This window comes from Mytilus trossulus, chromosome 11, assembly GCF_036588685.1.
Source record: "Mytilus trossulus isolate FHL-02 chromosome 11, PNRI_Mtr1.1.1.hap1, whole genome shotgun sequence".
In the NCBI taxonomy this organism is placed as follows: domain Eukaryota; kingdom Metazoa; phylum Mollusca; class Bivalvia; order Mytilida; family Mytilidae; genus Mytilus; species Mytilus trossulus.
The window spans coordinates 38,089,461-38,098,149 of NC_086383.1; the positions used below are offsets into that span (position 1 = coordinate 38,089,461).

The 8,689-nt window shown below is 30.9% G+C and overlaps 1 long non-coding RNA gene across 1 annotated transcript; it reads right to left on the reverse strand.

Annotated features, from left to right (window-relative positions):
* Positions 1 to 1,667: 1,667 nt before the first annotated feature.
* Positions 1,668 to 6,955, reverse strand: LOC134690754 (uncharacterized). Its single transcript, XR_010102008.1, has 3 exons — positions 6,903 to 6,955; positions 4,291 to 4,524; positions 1,668 to 1,743 (listed from the first exon to the last, which is right to left on the reverse strand). It is a non-coding gene; the product is annotated as an uncharacterized LOC134690754 (long non-coding RNA).
* Between the last annotated feature and the right edge of the window lie 1,734 nt (positions 6,956 to 8,689).

Here is an 8,689-nt window from a genome sequence, read left to right on the forward strand (position 1 = left end):
CTATATTGTTTTGTATGCTGGTTTTCCCTAATTATCGTTTACCACAGTTATAACTGGTATCGGGTTAGTAGGAGTTTCCTACATGTACTTTCTTTACTTGACCATTTTCAGTTATATTATTAATGAAGCAACTATTCATCAGAGTTTAATTGTCACACGATTAGAGAAAAAAAATCCAGTGCTAAGGGTTTTACAAAAAAAAAAAACACACGAGGAAAACATATTTCTTATCCTGAGACCCCAATTTAAACACCACTTGACAAAATACACAGTGGCATGTATGATATGAATGGTTCTTCATCAACGCGAAAGGGACGGTATTTGGTTTTGAAATAAATTAAAGTTTTTAAATGTTTTCTTAAACACAAAAAGAAAAGGATTATCCACCGGTTATATAGAATTATTTTAGTCTTATGAAAATGAAAAAGCTTGTAATTAAATACCTAACAACTCTATCAATGACATATAAAGCAATCTTCTATTAATATAACTACACATTATGTGATTTGTATATAGAGTGAAATTGAGAAAGGAAATGGGAAATATTTCAAAACGACAACAACCCGACAATAGAGCAGACAACAGCCGAGATTCATTTTTGTTGTTGACATAGCGGATTTTTTTAAATTTCTGTAGTGACTAAGATTTTAACACAGTGTTGACTCCAGTCCCAATAGTTTGACATTTTTACCCATTATTTCTGTTTGTTTTGATTTTATATTGATGTCAATACAATGGAATGTTATGCGGCTGTTATACAAGTGAGAAAAAAGCAAGCTGTACGTCTAAATTTTGCCACACTGACACATGACACAGACAAAGAAACGACAGTGCCAAGTAGGGCTTATAACAAGTGTATTTGATATTTGAAATTTTATTTTGCTTTTTGTTCAAGAACTTTCAGTTTTAAATTATCGTTTAAGCTTTGCATGTTAGTTTATGTACTTTGTACATTGAAGCTATGCCGAGACAAGTTGTTATCTAATTTTTTATCAAAGAAAACACCACTTTATATACGATATAAACAACTGGTTAAACACCTGATTTGTTTCAACTTTGTTAAATACAAACAAAAGGCTGACAAACAGTTGCTTTAAATTTCAAAATCATCAACTATTTCTTTTATATTCAAATGTCTACATTCGATGTTACTATAATATTACAACGCTAGCGATCGCGAACGTTTGAAATTGTTTCAAAACCCAAATTATGAAAATTTAAAAGCAACTTAAACATTACCTTCATCAACAACGTTTTGCACTGGCGATAACCAATATTTGTATAAAAAGTGTTTCATATTTAGTTTGACTTCACAGATTTAGATAACGGTAATTTGATAACTTGATTGTCATTTTCCTCGCTGCACTTAATATTACCGTGTACTGATGCAGCCCATGCAAATTTGAAAACTGTTTTCGGATCGAGTTTTATTTCATGAAGTCTATGAAAACTGATGAATATGTACTTCAAAGTAAACTTTTATTTGGCCTTGACTTTTATATGTTTCAGGTTTTGTTCCAAGTGGTAGGTTTTTGAGAAAAAGTTAATTGAAACATATCTGCATGTGTTGTATCAATAGACCTGTCAAATGCAAGAGTGGTAACAGTAATTTGAAAGCAGAGAAATGTGTACAAAAGTCTCATTCCTTCTTTAAAACATGAACCTACAATAATATCCAGCTTTCTTTCAACTCCAATCCCCAGGATATTTCCGTCAGATCAGATGGTATATTTGTCGTCACACCTGTCAATAGATCATAAAACTGATCTGAAATTTGTAATTTTCAATACGGTTTGCATTTATTGATTACTTTAAGATTGACAGATTTCTAAGGTATGAGACTGATATGTTTTGAATCAATAATACCCAGGAAAATTCACTAGAAACTTATTGTAATCAACTTGTTTTAAATTTGCGTACGTGTTGGTGTTAAATGTGTTTTATTGAATTATTTTTAAAAACGTTTCAAAATCAGAAATTTACATGGCTAGTTGCAGCAATTGATACGAATCTGTGACGTTTTATTGCACACACTTTTTTGAGTTTACATGGTAGAGGTTCTTGACATCACTTGATGTCAGTTGTTTGTTATATCGTTTATTCAATTCACTTCTTATTTAAACTAAAACTGTTAGTAAAAAAAATATGAACTCATCATAAATGTATTTGCTGGTACTGTTAAACGAACTGTAATGTGATTAAGAAAGTAAAAGGAGACCATTAAAACGAAAACCAACAGAATATTAAAGCTTATAAGTCTACAACTGACTTTGTCATGGCAAAATCAAGACATACAACTAAAAAAAACCAGCAGTACATTGCAGTACATTGTATTTACAATATTCACCTTGTTAGTCGAAATATTTTGTCTGTTCGGAGTAATCCCTCCGAAACCCAAAAACCTTGTGATCGTTCCAACACCGTAACCGTAATAGGTAGAAAAAAAACGAAGGTTGAAATTTGTTCAGGACTAGACCCCGGTTCTTCGTTACATTTGGATCGAAAAGATTCAACGACTCATTGGTAGGGTTATGCCCCTATTAAAATTAACCGGTGTCGGTTGGCCACCAAAACCGTAAGTCGTAGACACCTAGGATCTTTACCATTCATCATCAATTCATGTGACTTTGAAAAACATCTCAAGGTCAAATGTGTATGTTGACCTTGACCTTTGACCTAACACCTTGTTATCAGAACAACTCAGAAACCATTATACTTACAGAAGTTTTAAATAGTGCAAAATGTTTGGGTCATTACGGCGCAACTTTGTTACATATTGACCGAAGAGATTTGACCTTTTTCTAAGGGGCATAAAGCCAATTTTATGTTTGTGTAAAGACAAAATCAGCTTTTAATATAACCAAAGTTCCTAGACCCATGGGGTCTTCAGTAATGACATTGGGGATTAATGACCTTGTCAAAAGGTCAAAGGTCAAGGTCATGTCCCAAATCACGAATTATGTGTTTTTGACCTTATTTAAAATATTTTCATTGTGTTTTAAAGCTTTTCAATGCAGTCTACGTCTATTAGAACATGTATGTCACGTTACAAAAGGAAAGACCTCTCAATTTGTTCAAGAACAATTGACATTTTAATTGTTTCTCTTTTTTTTCATTTTTTTATGGCATTTTTTGTTTATTCTAACTCTTCTTTACAACTATGTAAAATAACAACATATCGACTGTATGACATTCTAAATTTTATAAAGCGTTTTGTCATTATGTGAGCAAATGTTAATGTGTCTAATCGGTCTTTTTGATTTAGTAAAAAAAGCTCGAATTTTAGTCAAATCTACATAATTGATCCATTTTAGCACACGATTTTAAAGACAAATGTATAGAAATAACAGAAATGCTACCATATATGGGTTTTTAAACCATGTTTTTCAACTTTCTACTCTGAGTTAACAATCGGATGATATTCATCGTCATGATAGGATGGTTGCGTTTATTCAATCAGGTTATAAAAAAGTAGCCAATTTAGTACAATCTCTGTCATACAAAACACATAACGGTATTTGCGCATTTTCCGTTATCTGAAACTTCTTTCCGTGTTTTCTGTCTTAAATACAACACGTACAAACAAGCTGATGTTTCTAGAATATATCGGTATATGACAACATATTAGCTGTCAATGCAGTAAAACTTCATACACTATGTTAGAAATTATAAGTCATTTTCCGTTGTTTTGAAAATATACCTTGTTAAAGATAAGATGAACAAGAAAATTATTTATTTGACACTGACAAATAATTATGATTTTTTGACATATTTTACAATTCACAAGTTAACAACTGATTTAGCATGTTTAGATTAAACAATCATCATTTCACATTGTTGCCTGAACAGATTACTTTATAATGCTAGTCTGATATAAACATTTCAGCAGTGTTCTTTTTTGAGTGAATACTGAAGTTGTCTCAAAGATTACAAAAATGTAGATAATAAAGAGTAATGGATGATACTAAATTTATATAAAACATTGTGAAAGGGAGAAAAAATGCAAAATTATAATAAAATTAAAAAGAGATGGGAAATGCCAGCAATTTACCACTCAACATTGTCAAAGTCTTAACTTTCAAATATTATAGGTGCCAGTTTTTGTTTTTCTTACACTAACACATACTATTTGAAACTGTAAAAGGTAAAACTTTTTTTCTATGGTTTCCTAAGACAAAAGCTATGATTTTTTTAATAGCGATTCTATCAACCTCTCACTTGATAGAAGTGTTTGGTTCAGTCATTTCAATAACATTATAAATAGTTTGTAAAGTATGATAAAAAAAGTACCTAAGATAAGTGATGGACTCCATTTGATAACTTTCTCGTCTACTTGTATTTCATAAATTTTGCCATTCACTAATGGTGTGTTGGTAAAACAAATACTATCACCATATGTGTTGGTTGGATTTGATCGCTTTGCAGTGGTACAATTGTTTTCCAGTGAAATATTTTCACCACACGTTCGATGAAACTTCCACATTTTTTGTTAAGTTGTTTGTTCAATTTGCTGACTTCAACCATCTGTAATAGACAATTTGTTCCATATAAAAAATATGAAAGAAAGTAATTATACCTTTGCATTATTAAGATACAAAGATATAAAATATATAACTACTCGATATGACTACCGATCGCAAGATTCGTCATTTAGTTTCATTGCTCTCTTCATCAAAGGTCCGTATTGTCCAAATTTGATGTTGATTTGGTAGCATGTACAGTTTTTCTTGTTTTGCCTCAAATATATTTCGTGCTCATATCAGTGTTAAGCTACATTCTTCCAAAGTGTACAAGTTTCTCAAATAGTGTCTTAGTCCCTCCTAATGAAAGCTCAAATATTGGACGTATCAAAAAATCAACGTTGCAATTTGCATAAAAAGCCCTAAAAAAAGACAGAGTGAAACAGAAAATGTCTAAGTGATTTGTAATGATGTTGTAGAATAAAGAGAACAGTCCAGCAGTTTCTTACACGTAATTATAATAAGAAAGCAACTAATACAATTTAAATAAAATACAAAAAACTTTTTTGGGGAATTCGATTGGAGAAAACAAACATTCATTTCTATAAGTACAGATAGATACATCAAACATATCATAACTAAAATAGATTGTTATATTCGTATGAAGTTACTTAAAACATTAGCATAACATTGAAATATTCTGATTTTCATGAGGTGTCTCGTTTTCGTGGTTGATTGCTTTGTGAAGATTTTAACTGAGCTAAACTTGATTTGACTTCTACTTTATTATCATTAATACAATGTTATTGATAAGAACATTGATTCATTGGAGATTTAGGTATATAAAGAATATGCAAATATTTTACATTGAAGAACAATATGTAAGTGCGACATAGCAAAACATTAAGTACTAGTTCGTTTGTCGGTTGTCGTCACGAGTTTTAACAGTAGGGCATAGGATGTTTTCCTAAAATTATCACCCTCCGGTGTCATTTTGAGATACTAATTATCGTATATAAAACACCATTACGCTTTTATAAATGTTGAAAAACGAAACAGGAACGTGCACAGAGTGCAAAATTTAAGGGAGTTGGCTTTACAGTTTTCAAATATAAGTTTTTCAAAGAACTAGCTTTATTGATAGGATATTAATAAAGAAATCAAAAGATACAAAAACATATATACATTGTAGGTAACCGTGCTCGTTGACAAGTGTGAGTCCTCAAAAACTATTAAAAATAATTAAAATTTATCATTACACATGTAAAATAATTATAAAAAGAAAATTTGGGGTATCCTGGCATAATTTGTTAGGCATCAAATTGAACAAAACCAGAGGATTCTGAAAATCTGATCAAATTTCCAAAAAACCTAGACAAGCGAGCTTCCTTAATAGACGTTTCTAATAGTATAGAAAAACACATTAATTTTCTAATTGATTTAAAATTTGTTTCCTTTTTTGTGGAAAAAGTATGGGAAACATTCCCCTAAATTCATTTCATACTTTTTAATCTAAAAAAAATACATTTGCTGAAATCAGAGTACAACAGTAAGATATATGTATAATTCGGCTTCTTGGTCGGTTTGTTGGTTCTTTGACACATTCCCCATTGCCATTCTTTTATTTTTGATTTAAAAAGTTAAGCTGATCTTCCTTTTTAAGACGCATGTTCTATGTTGTCCTTGTATATAAGCTATGTTTAAAGCCGTCATCAATCTCGAATATCAGAATATAAAACGAAACGGAAAAGTGCGCGGAAAGTTGAATTTAATAGACGTTTGTAATAATAAAGACAAAGCGTATCTATTATTGATTTACTTTCTTGTTTAGTGGAAATGGTACGGGATAAATTCCCTTAATTTTGTTTTGCACTTTTTTTCATTTTAAATAAAAACTCATTTACTGAAATCATAGTATCGAAGATATTTATGTATATTTCTTTGGTCTTTTGCCACATTATCCATTGTCATTCATTTTTTTTAAAGTATTATAGCTTACCTTCCTTATTCAGACGCATAACTATGGGTCAAACCGCAATTTGACAGACTTATAGTGAACCATGAACAATAAGTTTAAACAAATAAAGTAGAAAGAAGTTAAGCTTCATAAATCGACTTACCGAATTTACGTGTCTATTCATTGTGACTTTTTCTTTGAAATGTTCACACCTTTGATAATTCAGGTGCTGTCATTTGAAAAGGTCTGTTAATATTGTTGCTTTCAAATTGCTCTGTTATAAACTAAGTTATTTGTTTCCTGAATAAAATTATTTCATATTTTTTGTGTCGGTTTGTTATAAACCCTGTTATTTCATAATTCTTAAGATCGTCTCTTAAACATGTTAAATCACGGATATATTACCATCGCAACATGGTAAATGCATTTTAAAATAACATGTTTACATGGCAGATTGATAAAAATAATATTTACCTAATATTTACCTGAATTGCAAGTTGTTATTATAACAAAATGGACGTTCAGACATAATAACCAGTGAGGAAAGATAACGTAACTAATAAACAAGTCACAGTTACCTGTATGAAAAATTAACGTTTTAAAAGATAATATCATAAATAGTGTACTATAGATATAGGAAGATGTGGTGTGAATGTAAACTTGTTTGTTCATTGTGACATGATGATTACTCTTACAACTGAATACGCAGATGTTTTTGTTTGTTCTTGGTGACGATATTGTGTTTCGTTTGATCGTTCAAACAAGTTATTACATTGTATAAAGGTTTGGACATATATCATTTTATCAGTCATAGTTATGATTGGTACATCTATCGTTGCAGGTAATTGACCTTTGGAGCGATACGCACTGTTACAAGTGTGTACACTATATATACAAATAAGAATAGAAATGGATAATGTGTACAATACAACAACCCGACACAAAAGAGCGAGCAACAGCCAATGACAACCAATATAATTTGTTGTATTAGTGTGCAGTGGGACCAATATCAAACACTTTATTATCGACTACCATTAATCACACACTAGTATCAACACATGTTAGAAAATATTAAAAGAATGTTCTAGTAAATTCATATTTTTTTTTACTCTTTGCAATTCTTTTTAAAAAGCATCCGTTTTTTTGTTTACACGTAACATTGTTCTTTAACTTTACCTTCCGCTATATATTAATGATGTTCTCTCAATACATTATTTCAAATTTAATGATTATGATGAACGCATCTATACCATCGAACTTAAAATAAAGGACACAACAGATACAGTTTCTTATGCCTCATATCTTGACTTACATCTAGAGCTTAACTATGAAGGTCGGTTGAAAACAACTATTTCCAACACAATAGATAATTTTAGTTTCCCGAATTCTAGTAGCGCCTACATACGATGTATGTGTACACGACCATATGAGTATTTGGACTATACGCGTATGACTATGACAATATTCGAATATTCAAATAGTCTGACCATATGAGTATATTATCGTTCATTTATTACTGGGTCGGACCACATGAGTATTGGACCATAATGGTTTTTTTTAAATATTAATTGGAACCATTTCAATAATACCATACAATTCAAAGTATTTTAGTGACGTGAAAACTAGGAGGATCATACCTTATGAAGAGTTAAATATTACCTGTACACGTGTTAATTACCCTGACCACACGTGTACGGTCGGATTATATGCGAATATGTCAGATCATATAAGTATATACCCAAACCCCTTTTTATGAATGTGACCAAATGAATTAGACTTGTTACTGGGTTGATAATAACATGAGCAATACAACTGGTGCAACACATTAGGTAGAATCTTCGCATCCTTTTATAATACCGGATATCACCTCACGTTTTGGTGTAGTTCGTCTAGGTAAGTTTTTAGTTGACCATGATGTGTTTTGTTAACTATTGAACCACAGACCAGTATCTCTATCACTTCTTTATAACGTTTCTTTACATACAAAAAACACCGCGGATTTGATTTTTTTTGGTATGGGCAGGTTATACAGTTATCCATAAAACATGCATATTGATATGTACAAGTCAAGTTAGGTTCCGATAACTATACGTTCTACCTATTTGTATCCGGCCTTATCACTCAATTCCACTTCTAAAAAAAATCATCTACAAATGTATTTAAACTCTTTTCTTTCAATTCCAACCTATCAACGCAAACAAAAGAATCAACAAGGAAAAGAACAAAAATAAAGAACAAAGACACTTTGATAACAAGGAACTATATTCGTTAT